This window comes from Ananas comosus, linkage group 13 (assembly GCF_001540865.1).
Source record: "Ananas comosus cultivar F153 linkage group 13, ASM154086v1, whole genome shotgun sequence".
In the NCBI taxonomy this organism is placed as follows: domain Eukaryota; kingdom Viridiplantae; phylum Streptophyta; class Magnoliopsida; order Poales; family Bromeliaceae; genus Ananas; species Ananas comosus.
In genome coordinates this window covers 8,205,300-8,217,291 of record NC_033633.1, presented here as the reverse complement: position 1 = coordinate 8,217,291, position 11,992 = coordinate 8,205,300, and the positions used below count along the sequence as shown (strand labels likewise).

The following is an 11,992-nucleotide window of genomic DNA, read 5'->3' as shown; positions in this document are numbered from 1 at the left end:
TGGTAGTTTGGGCATAGAGATTAGCATGTTTTGGAAGTGTTGGGATGAAATCGGAGCGAGCTAGAAGTGAGAAATGGGCTGCCAAGGCTGCGGCTGCCAGCAGGGACTGTTTTGTAAACTGCAGGGACTGTTTCGTAAACTGCAGGATTGTTTTGTGAAAACTGCAATTGCAGCATTGTGGAGGGGCTTAATTGCATTTTTTCTTAGTCTTATCTACAGCCAACAACCCCAGCAGCTTCATACGTATTGGAGCTTATCTTCTCACCTCTTCTTTTTAGCTTTTTCTTCCTCTCTTTCTCTAAAGCACTAGAATGGTTTTTGAAGAAGAGTTTAGTGAATTTGGGTATTGTGAGCTGAGAAGAGGCTAGTGAGCAGGGATTCAGCTAGAAAGAAAGAAATTGAGGTATGAATTAGAATATTTCTTAATTAGAGTGATGTTATCTACTCTAGAATGAGTTGAACAAATGGATAGTTAGCTTTTAGAGCTTATATCATCATGAGCAAATCTCTAATAAGCTATATGTTGGAAAGAATGCATATGAATTATTGGTTAGAAATATGAACGAGACTTAAGTTGGTTGAGATCTTAATTAAGGTTTGTTCTAACTACCTATGAGAGGGTTTTATATGATTAAAGGCTTGTAACGTAGTAGTATGTAGAAAGCCTAGAGATTATAAAAAAAAAATATAGCATTATATATATATAGGATACTTTTACAAGTATCAATCCCAAGTCTATCACCTTTTTAGCCATTGGATCTACTTTTTGATTACAAATAGCCCTTGGATCAAAACACATATCCACCTACAACCACCACCCCATCATCTCAACCTCCCATCTCTCCATCCAAGGGCTAGAAACACACAAGTATCACTTAGGTGATTACTTGTAAAAGTATTTTAGCCCTACTCTTATATATATATATTATATATATATATATATATTTATATATATATATATTATATATATATATATATATATTATATGCCTAGCATTATTAAGAATGAAATTTGGAGTATAATTAGCTCAAATTCCTGAAATGGGAATGATGCTAATTGCTGATTATAAGAAAAGTTAATTATGCATAATTTAGCTTATGGAGTTGAATATAACCATGGATTAAATATAAAGAGCTATATGTAGTATAGTATATATATAGGTGAATTATGATAGAGATAAAAACTGAAATAGGTTGATCTATTTCCTACTTAATGTTATTGTGTTTTAAATTAGGAGAGTTTGAATGATAGATTATGATTGTTAAGCTCTAAGTGCATGTGAAACCTAGAGCAAAATGTTAACTTAGAATTTCTAAGTTGCTTAATGCCTATTTGACTGTATGAATCTAGAGAATGCTCTATGTTTGATGTCAAGGTGACTAGTTTGGGTGAAAATAATTAATGTGAAAGTTCTATATAATATAAGTGGTGGAATGTGAACAAGCTGCTCATATAAATGTATATGTTACATGTATATACGTATGAATGATATATATGCTTAGTGTTGGAAATGGAAACGAATTAAGTAAGGTTGAAGTTCTGCTTAGAATAAATAAAACTGCTGCGTAAAAGAATGGAATAAGAAGATATATGTTATAGAGGCCTTAACACTATACATATATATGTATGTTGAAGTGAAATGCAAGTTTTGTTAGAATAGGAGTATAACTTATATTTAATTCTTTTATTCCTTTATAAATGAAAGTTAAACTTGCGTCGAAAGTCTAAATTGACATTCGACAGGTCTGTCAGGCGACGTACTAATTACGAGTAGAAGCCAATTCGGTCTTAATGCATTGAGTCGCTGATATTGTTGTTGGGCACATGTCGGAGACGTGGATTCTAGTTGTTGACACCACTACAGGTGGGTGGGCTATCCGAATCTTTGAATCACCTTTTATGTCTATGATATTCATTGAGCATATTTACATTGTAATCATGCATTGTAGGGGTATTGATATGTTTATGTATAATGATATATTGATTATACAACATGCTATCAACATGGAGAATATTGTGAACAATTAGAATGTGTGACATAGAACCCTATGAATGCATGGACTATAACAATAGTAAACTTGGTGACATTCTAATTAGAGATTTGGTTAGCATCGAGAAATGGAATTGTGAAACCAGCATAAAGAGCTAGTTGGAGTCAAAGTGTGACATTGTCTATTGTTGAATCCTCTAAAGAAGGATCAGATCATACTCACATTCGTTTGGTTCAAGGTAGGTCGCTCCTCCTTGAACGATGAACTCCGAAGTAGTCATCTTAACTGGACCAGGAGGTGCGTCTCCCCCAGTTGACAGTCCCATCGGGTGTAGCTTGCGTCTCCCCGATATTTGGGATAGTGTCAGTGAGAGTTATTGTTAACCAAAAGGTTAACCAAAAGATTGGGTAAATTCAGTAAAAGCATGCATGCATATTTACAGTTTTCATATATTGCTTCCTTTAGCTTTGTACAGGCATTATAGTAGTTACATGTTATAGTTGGTTACTATCTGTTTACTTCTTTTGCCTGCGTATGCCTAAATGGACCTAGTGGGTGAGTCGGCGAGGTCGGCGGCCGAACCCACTGGTAACTTTTAGTAGTTCTCACACCACTAACCATACAGGTTCCAGTGCGAGCATTGTGGCCGAGGATCGCGGCAAGAGCCCTGCAGCCTAGCTAGCAGACACCAGTGTTTAGTGGTATACCATTTTGAGTTCATGTGAGACATTTTGATGTACAGAGACATGTAAATGAATGTATTATAAAGTTGTAAATAACTAAATGTTTCAGTTATTCAGTTATGTAAAGTTCAGTTTAAAATTTTTAAATTACGGTGAATTTTCAGTATAGCTAGCTTACTATCACTTGTGCTTGTTGCTTGCCCTCGTGCAAGCCATGTATATTGAAATGTTATCCTAGGAATTGTTTATTTCTTTATACATGTACTCGTTGTTGTTGAGCCTTGGGCGGATAGAGGAGGTTCTGTTCGTTCGGCGTCTGTGTACGGGCCCGGATCAACCAAATTGGCGATAGCGGGACGTGACAATCTATCTGTTGTTACTTGTGCCCACTTGGACCTAATGAGGAGACCGGCAGAGTCGGCGGCCGAGCTCACTGGGAACTATGAAAGATAGTTCTCACCCCACTCTATTTCCAGTGGTAGGTACAGGGCTGCCGAGGGAGGACCGCGGCAAGGGCATCGCGCCCGATCAGTGAGACCGTGGTAGTATAGTAGCTTTCCTTTTTGCATTAGTACACCTATGTATTGAGAGAGATTCATTGTAGGTGAGGACTTGGAGAGCTATGTATTTTGGATGAATGATGTAATCATTGAAAGAAAATGATGTAAATGAACTATTGTAATAGTTAGTAAAGTACTCTCTTTATTTCACATGTTATTCCTGTGGATTGTTTGCTCTTGTAGTTGCTGGCACTATTCGTGCCCCGTTGAATGTGTATATTTAGAATTTAAATTTCTGGAAAATTCTTGTACACATTCTTGTTGTGAGCCTTGGGCGGGTAGGGGAGGTGCTGTCCGCTCGGCGGTTCGCTCGGCGCGCCCGAATCGTGCCAAATTGGTAGTGGTTTCGGGGCGGGGCATGATAGCCTTTGTGGTATCAGAGCAATAAGAGCAAGTAAAGAGAGAGTCTAGGATGACCTAGGAGACCCTCGGTTGGTAAGCCTTAACGTTATAGGTGCGTGAGCGAAACGTGAACCTATAGCGATGGCGGAAGTGGATTCGATTGGGTCGAAGTTGGTAATATGTCTCTAGTTATGATAAGAGACGAATTCAAGAGGTATGAGTTCTTGTCTTGAGGTGGTTGTGTCGGCGGCCGACGACATGATACCAAGAGTCTAGAACGAGTGCCCTTGTGTGCTTCCGCCCGATTTTGTGGTTGAATCGTCATGTGTCGTAATTGCGACGAGATAATTGGTTAAGATGACTGACCAAGTATTTGCGTTTCAGGGACTAATGTCTCCAAGACGCTATACGCGTAGATCTGCCCCAGCACCGATTCCTAAGGTGCCCGAGCAGGAGGAACCGAGCGTGATCGATCGGTTGCAAGCGCAGGTGACCGTGCTGACCAACGTGGTGCAGTGCCAGGAGACCCGATTTGAGCGGCTCCAGGATCTATTAGAGCGGCAGATCGCGGCGGCAGCTGCGACGGTGAATGAGGGCGGTGATCCGCCCGCACCCTCGACTCATATACACGGAACGGCTGAGGGTGAGGGCATAGTGGCGGTTTCGGTGACGGCACGCCCACCGCCAACGATCGTACCACAGGCGTCATCGGGATCGGCTACACCCGATGTGTCGGCCGAAGACGTGGAGGGAGAGCGCGCCTTGGCGGCTCTTATCAAGTTCAACAAGTTCCATCCGCCAATCTTCGAGGGCGAGAAGGTGGAACCGGAGATGGTCGAGTCTTGGATTGACTCAATGGAGACCCTCTTTGAAGACTTGCGCACTTTGGAGAGAGATAAAGTGTACCTCGCCACCCATTGCTTGGAAAAGGCGGTGAAAGTTTGGTGGAAGCGCGTCAAACGGGATCAGCTTCCCGGCCTTCCGCCAATGTTATGGGACGAATTCAAGCGAAAAATGTTCGCCAACTATTTTCCAGATACATTGAAGCGGAAGCTCAACGAGAAGTTCCGCAAGCTAGAGCAAGGGGACCGCGCAGTGGCGGAGTATGAACAAGAATTCTCCCATATCATATACTGTGTCCCGGATATTGTAAAAGATGACCGGGACCGGGCCGAGTGGTTCTTGCGAGGACTTCTACCGGGAATCTACAAGGCCGTGCAAATACTCAAGCTCACGACCTTTGCGGAGGTATTTGATCGAGCCCTATGGGCGGAGCACGGAGATGCCCATGTTCGAGAGAAGCGTGAGCTTTTGGCTGAGTCCAAGGACAAGGGCAAGAAACGCCAAGGCGGCGGTAGTTCCGGGGGACAAACACGTTACAAGAAACCCCCGAAGTATCCGTGCACTCAACAGAAGGGCGGTGGAGTGCGGCGATGCATTGTATGCGGCGGAGACCACCCAGTCTCACGCTGTGAGCAAGGCCGAGGCAAGTGCTACAAGTGTGGGCAACCGGGGCACTTCATTCGGGACTGCCCGGGAGGAGGAGCCTCCCCTGCCCCATCGATTGCATCGGCGTTGGCGATTCTGGCTCATTATGGAGGAGCTCCACCGACAGCCGCGTCGACGGAACGCGCGATGACGCCGCGTCAACCTGAAGTGGTACGATCGGCCCCGAGCGGACGGGTGTTCGCTGCTCAGGTCCAAGCTGAGGAACCTGCGGAGGCGGAGGAGCATCGCCGTGTGGCAGGTATGGTTTTGATTAACGGAGTTCGCTCCAAGGCTTTATTTGATACAGGAGCCACACATTCATTCATAAGTAGATCATTCGCACGCATGCATGACATACTCATTGAGGCAAGTGACAAGTGGCGAGTGGAGGGCCCTGGGTCGACATTTAATACCTACTCGGAGTGTGCGTCATGTCCAGTACAAGTGGGTAACTGGATAATGCCTATTCAGACGCTAGAACTCCAGAAGCTTGAGGCTTATGACGTCATTCTGGAGATGGACTGGCTTTCGAAGGACCACGCAACGATCGACTGCAAGAGCAGGGTGATCACGTTCCATGAGCCAGGACAAGAGAGTTCACATATCGGGCATGTCAAAGCTCGTGCTTCGTCGCGACGATGTAGGCGACGAGAGCAAGGAAGTTAGTTAACAGCGGTTGCACGACATTCTTAGCGACTGTTGTGGAAGTGGAACGAGTAGCTCCAACGTTAGAGGAGCTATCGGTGGTGCGGGAGTTCCCGGACGTGTTTCCTGCGGAGTTGCCGGGGATACCACCGGACCGGGAGATCGAGTTCATTATAGACTTGGTTCCCGGTACCGCACCGATCTCGAAGGCTCCGTACCGAATGGCGCTGGCAGAACTGAAAGAGTTGAGAAGTCAATTGCAAGACCTCCTCGACAAGCAATTTATCCGGCCAAGTGTATCACCGTGGGGAGCCCCGGTGCTGTTTGTGCGGAAGAAGGATGGATCGTTTCGACTCTGCGTGGATTATCGAGAATTGAACAGAGTCACGATCAAGAACAAGTACCCACTACCTCGAATCGATGACTTGTTCGATCAGTTGCAGGGATCGTGTGTGTACTTGAAGATAGAATTGCAATCCGGCTATCACCAGCTGAAAATCAACCCGGAGGATGTGCAGAAGACCGCGTTCCGCACGCGGTATGGACATTACGAATTCACGGTCATGCCATTTGGACTCACGAATGCTCCAGCGGCATTATGGACTTGATAAACCATGTCTTCAGGAAGTTTTTGGATCGATTTGTCGTGGTCTTTATAAACGACATATTGGTCTATTCTCGTAGTGACGAGGAACATGCCGAGCATTTGAGAATAGTGCTTCAAGTCCTTCGGGAGGAGAAGCTATATGCTAAGCTGAAGAAGTGTGACTTCTGGCTCCGAGAGGTCACCTTCCTAGGGCATGTGATTTCCGCGGGTGGAGTTTCTGTAGACCCAAGGAAGGTTGAGGCAATCAAGGATTGGCCGCGCCGGACAAATGTCACGGAGGTTCGAAGCTTCGTGGGCTTGGCGGGCTACTATAGGCGGTTTGTGGAAGGCTTTTCCAAGATAGTGATTCCACTTACCCGTCTGACTCAGAAAAGCACCAAGTTTGTTTGGAGCGAAGAGTGCGACCGGAATTTCAAAGAGTTGAAGCAAAAAGTTGACTTCGACCCCGGTGCTCGCTCTGCCGGTGCAGGGCGAAGACTTCGTGATCTACAGCGATGCCTCCTATCTTGGATTAGGGTGTGTCTTGATGCAAAACGGGAAGGTAATTACCTACGCATCCCGTCAGCTGAAGAGCTATGAAAAGATCTACCCCATCTACGATTTGGAGCTAACGGCGGTGATTTTCGCCTTGAAGCTGTGGAGGCACTACTTATATGGTGCCCATTGTGAGATCTATACCGACCACAAGAGCTTGAAGTACCTGTTCACACAGAAGGAGCTCAACATGCGTCAGCGGCGGTGCTTGGAGCTGTTAAAGGATTATGATGTTGATATCCTCTACCACCTCGGAAGGCAAATGTGGTCGCAGATGCGCTGAGTAGGAAGTCAGCGGAGAACCTTGCCATGTGGGTTACCAATCAAACTCCCCTATGGCTGGAGATAGAGCGACTGGACCTCGAAGTAGTTACTCCCGAGACTCCATCTCAGTTGATGGCACTCGTTGTCCAACCGACCTTGTTGGAGAGGATCAAAGATCTGCAACCCGCAGACCCAGAACTCCAAAAGGTGCGACGAAACATTAAGAAAGGGCATGGCGGCGATTTCAAGGTAGACGCCGATGGTGCACTTCGGTTTCGAAACCGATGGTGTGTGCCGAAAGATGGAGAGCTTCGTGAATTGATTTTGCAAGAAGCACACCGATCTCCATATGCCGATCACCCGGGCGGCACCAAGATGTATCAGGGACTAAAGATGCACTATTGGTGGCCGGGAATGAAAGGTGATATTGGACGCTTTGTAGCGAAGTGCTTAACATGCCAACAAGTAAAGGCCGAGCGTCGATTTCCAGCGGGAAAGCTTCAAAGCCTACCAATCCCCGTTTGGAAGTGGGAGGATATATCGATGGACTTCGTAGTCGGCTTGCCTCGCTCAAGAGGCGGCCACGATGCAATTTGGGTAATTGTAGACCGCTTGACAAAGTCGGCTCACTTCTTGCCGATCCACACCACGTGGTCGGGTGACAAGTTAGCGCAGGTATATCTTGACGAGATAGTGAGACTGCATGGGGTGCCGAAATCCATCGTGTCGGATCGTGACCCCTGGTTCACTTCACACTTCTGGAAGAGCCTGCAGCAAGCCCTTGGCACACGGCTCGACTTTAGCACCGCATTTCATCCTTAGATCGATGGGCAAACAGAGAGAACTATTCAAACTCTGGAGGACATGTTGCGAGCATGTGTCATTGAGTATAAGGGAAGTTGGTATGACCACCTACCTATGGCTGAGTTCGCCTACAACAACAGTTATCATGCTAGTATGGAGTTGCACCGTTCGAGGCTCTCTATGGGTGAACGTGTCGGTCCCCTATACACTGGAGCGATGTGGGTGAACGTACAGAATTCGGCCCCGATGTTTTGCGAGAAGTGGAGGAGAAAGTCCGTCTTGCTCGCAAGAGATTGCTCACGGCGCAGTCGAGACAGCAAAGCTATGCAGATAGGCGCCGTCGAGATATAGAATTCGCGGTAGGCGACCGCGTATTCTTGAAAGTTTCACCGATGCGGGGTGTGAAGCGGTTTGGAGTGCGGGAAAAACTGAGTCCCTGATATATTGGACCATATGAGATATTGGAGCGAGTCGGCACGGTGGCCTACCGACTTGCTTTGCCGCCGAAGCTTGCAGATGTACACAGTGTGTTCCATGTCTCCAATCTCCGCAAGTACATTCACGACCCCGAGCACGCAATGCTATATAAGCCGTCGGAACTTCAAGGAGACTTGAGCTATGAAGAGTTTCCGGTAGGAATTATCGCCCCAGAGGTGCGAAAGTTAAGGAATCGAGAAATTTCCTATGTGAAGGTTAGGTGGAGCAATCACGAGGATCGCGAAGCCACCTGGGAACTCGAGAATTTGATGAGAAAACACCATCCTTATCTATTCGAGTAAGGCATGGGTTTGAGTTAAAGTTAAGAATTGAGTTAGTTTCGAGGACGAAACTCCTGTTAAAGAGGGGAGGATGTGAGGAAGTGAATTCTCGAAATCCGAGGATTGTACTTCATCCAGGATCGACTAACTGTCGAGAGAATACCCTTTGTGCGAGTTGAAAATGTCCAAAACACAAAAAGTGCTTTGGAGTTGNGAGAATACCCTTTGTGCGAGTTGAAAATGTCCAAAACACAAAAAGTGCTTTGGAGTTGAGTCCGCGAGAGCAAATAAGCAAAAATCTGGACTTGGCAGATTTTGCTCTCTGGGACCAGTCCCTGGAGGGGAGGATCGGTCCATGTAGCTACAGTCGCGGGGTTGCTTGATGCAACCGGTCCCTGAGCTGGGAGGGACCGGTTCCTGTAGGTGAAAACCGCGAGAAAGGCCGAAATTTGGCTAAGTCCTAAAAATCGAGCTCTCGGGGACCGGTCTCTCAGGTGAGGACCGGTCTCCCAAGGACCGGTCTCCCGGGAAGAGACCGGTTCCCGAACGCGTGCGCCCGAGGGAGACCCTCGGGGACCGGTCCCAAGTTGGGGAGACCGGTCCCTCCGCGCGAATTTTGCCCAGTAAGGGCGGTGTATAGGATTAAAAGTTGAGGGGTTTTTATGCAAAATGGCATTAGTAGGGGGGATTAGAGGGGCTGAGCTCTCTTCCTCTCTCACCCTCACTCACACTCTCTCCCTCTCATATTTTCTCTCTCTCTCTCTCTAGAAAAGAAAGGAAAAGAAGAAGAAGAACAAGAAGGAGAGGAAGAAAAGGAAGAAGAAGAACAAGAAGGAGAAGAAGAAGGAGATCAAGAGGAAGGCTTTGGACACCCTCATCTCCTTCTCATATTCTCTTTGAAGTAGCTCTAGAGCTAAGCTACTAAACCCTAGCTTCTAGAACTTAGGGTTTTGGGTTTTGATGCTTTGGAATGGGTCAAATAGATCCTAAGCATGCTTCTAAGTAGATCAATCCCAAGAATCTAGGGATTTATTGGTGGTTTGCTATAGGTGCAAACCTAGGGCTCCAAAATGGAGTTTTTGTGAAAGTATGAGATTGATCTTATTTGATGCCTTGGAAACCCAATTGCTAGGTCACAAAACGCGGGGGCGAAGTCGGTTTTAGCATTCGGCGAGCCGGCGTGAAGTTCTCGGCAAAATAGGGCCGAATTAGCATTGTCTTGGGCAAGGAAGGTTAAAGCCATTTCGTAAGGTTCGCCGAGAAGAATTTCCAAGCCTCTACATCGATAAAAGGTGGGGGGTGCCATCCCGAAGCTTTCGAACTCCTTTCTATGTCTTAGATTGCATTTAATCTCATCTTTTACATGTTGCATTGTAGGATTGCATAGTAGCTCCATTCCTTATGCTTTCTAAATGATAACCTAGTGTANCCTACTTAATGTTATTGTGTTTAAATTAGGGAAGAGTTTGAATGATAGATTATGATTGTTAAGCCTCTAAGTGCCATGTGAAACCTAGAGCAAAATGTCTAACTTAGAATTTCTAAGTTGCTAATGCCTATTTGACTGTATGAATCTAGAGAATGCTCTATGTTGATGTCAAGTGGACTAGTTTGGGTGAAAAGTAATTAATGTGAAAGTTCTATATAATATAAGGTGGTGGAATGTGAACAAGCTGTACATATAAATGTATATGTACATGTATATACGTATGAATGTATATATGCTTAGTGTTGAAATGGAAACTGAATTAAGTAAGGTTGAAGTTCTGCATTAGAATAAATAAAACTGCTGCGTAAAAGAATGGAATAAAAGAGTATATGTATAGAGGCCTTAACACTATACATATATATATGTATGTTGAAGTGAAATGCAAGTTTTGTTAGAATAGGAGTATAACTTAAGTTTAATCTCTTTTATTCCTTTATAAATGAAAGTTAAACTTGCTCGAAAGTCTAAATTGACATTCCGACAGGTCGGCGACGTACTAATTACAGTAGAAGCCAATTCGGCTCTAATTGCATTGAGTCGTGTGATATTGTTGTTGGCACAGTTCGAGACGTGGATTCTAGTTGTTGACACCACTACAGGTGGGTGGTGCTATCCGAAATCTTTGAATCACCTTTTATGTCAATGATAATTCATTGAGCATATTTACATTGTAATCATGCATTGTAGGGTATTGATATTATGTAAATGATATTTGATTATACAAATGCTTATCAACCTTGAGAATATGTGAACAATAGAATGTGAACATAGAACCCTATGAATGCATGGACTATAACAATAGTAAACTTGGTGACATTCTAATTAGAGATTTGGTTAGCATCGAGAAATGGAATTGTGAAACCAGCATAAAGAGCTAGTTGGAGTCAAAGTGTGACATTGTCTATTGTTGAATCCTCTAAAGAAGGATCAGATCATACTTACATTCGTTTGGTTCAAGGTAGGTCGCTCCTCCTTGAACGATGAACTCCGGAGTAGTCATCTTAACTGGACCAGGAGGTGCGTCTCCCCCAGTTGACAGTCCCATCGGGTGTAGCTTGCGTCTCCCCGATATTTGGGATAGTGTCAGTGAGTTATTGTTAACCAAAAGGTTAACCAAAAGATTGGGTAAATTCAGTAAAAGCATGCATGCATATTTACAGTTTTCATATATTGCTTCCTTCAGCTTTGTACAGGCATTGTAGTAGTTACATGTTATAGTTGGTTACTATCTGTTTACTTCTTTTGCCTGCGTATGCCTAAATAGACCTAGTGGGTGAGTCGGCGAGGTCGGCGGCCGAACCCACTGGGAACTTTTAGTAGTTCTCACACCACTAACCATACAGGTTCCAGTGCGAGCATTGTGGTCGAGGATCGCGGCAAGAGCCCTGCAGCCTAGCTAGCAGACACCAGTGTTTAGTGGTATACCATTTTGAGTTCAAGTGAGACATTTTGATGTACAGAGACATGTAAATGAATGTATTATAAAGCTGTAAATAACTAAATGTTTCAGTTATTCAGTTATGTAAAGTTCAGTTTAAAAGTTTTAAATTACAGTGAATTTTCAGTATAGCTAGGCTTACTATCACTTGTGCTTGTTGCTTGCCCTCGTGCAAGCCATGTATATTGAAATGTTATCCTGGGAATTGTTTATTTCTTTATACATGTACTCGTTGTTGTTGAGCCTTGGGCGGACAGAGGAAGTTCTGTCCGTTCGGCGTCTGTGTACGGGCCCGGATCAACCAAATTGGCGATAGCGGGACGTGACAATCTATCTGTTGTTACTTGTGCCCACTTGGACCTAATGAGGAGACCGACAGAGTCGGCGGC

At 45.0% G+C, this 11,992-nt stretch overlaps 1 long non-coding RNA gene across 1 annotated transcript; it reads left to right on the top strand.

Annotated features, from left to right (window-relative positions):
- Positions 10,122–11,678, top strand: LOC109719571. Its single transcript, XR_002218739.1, has 2 exons — positions 10,122–10,764; positions 11,509–11,678. It is a non-coding gene; the product is annotated as an uncharacterized LOC109719571 (long non-coding RNA).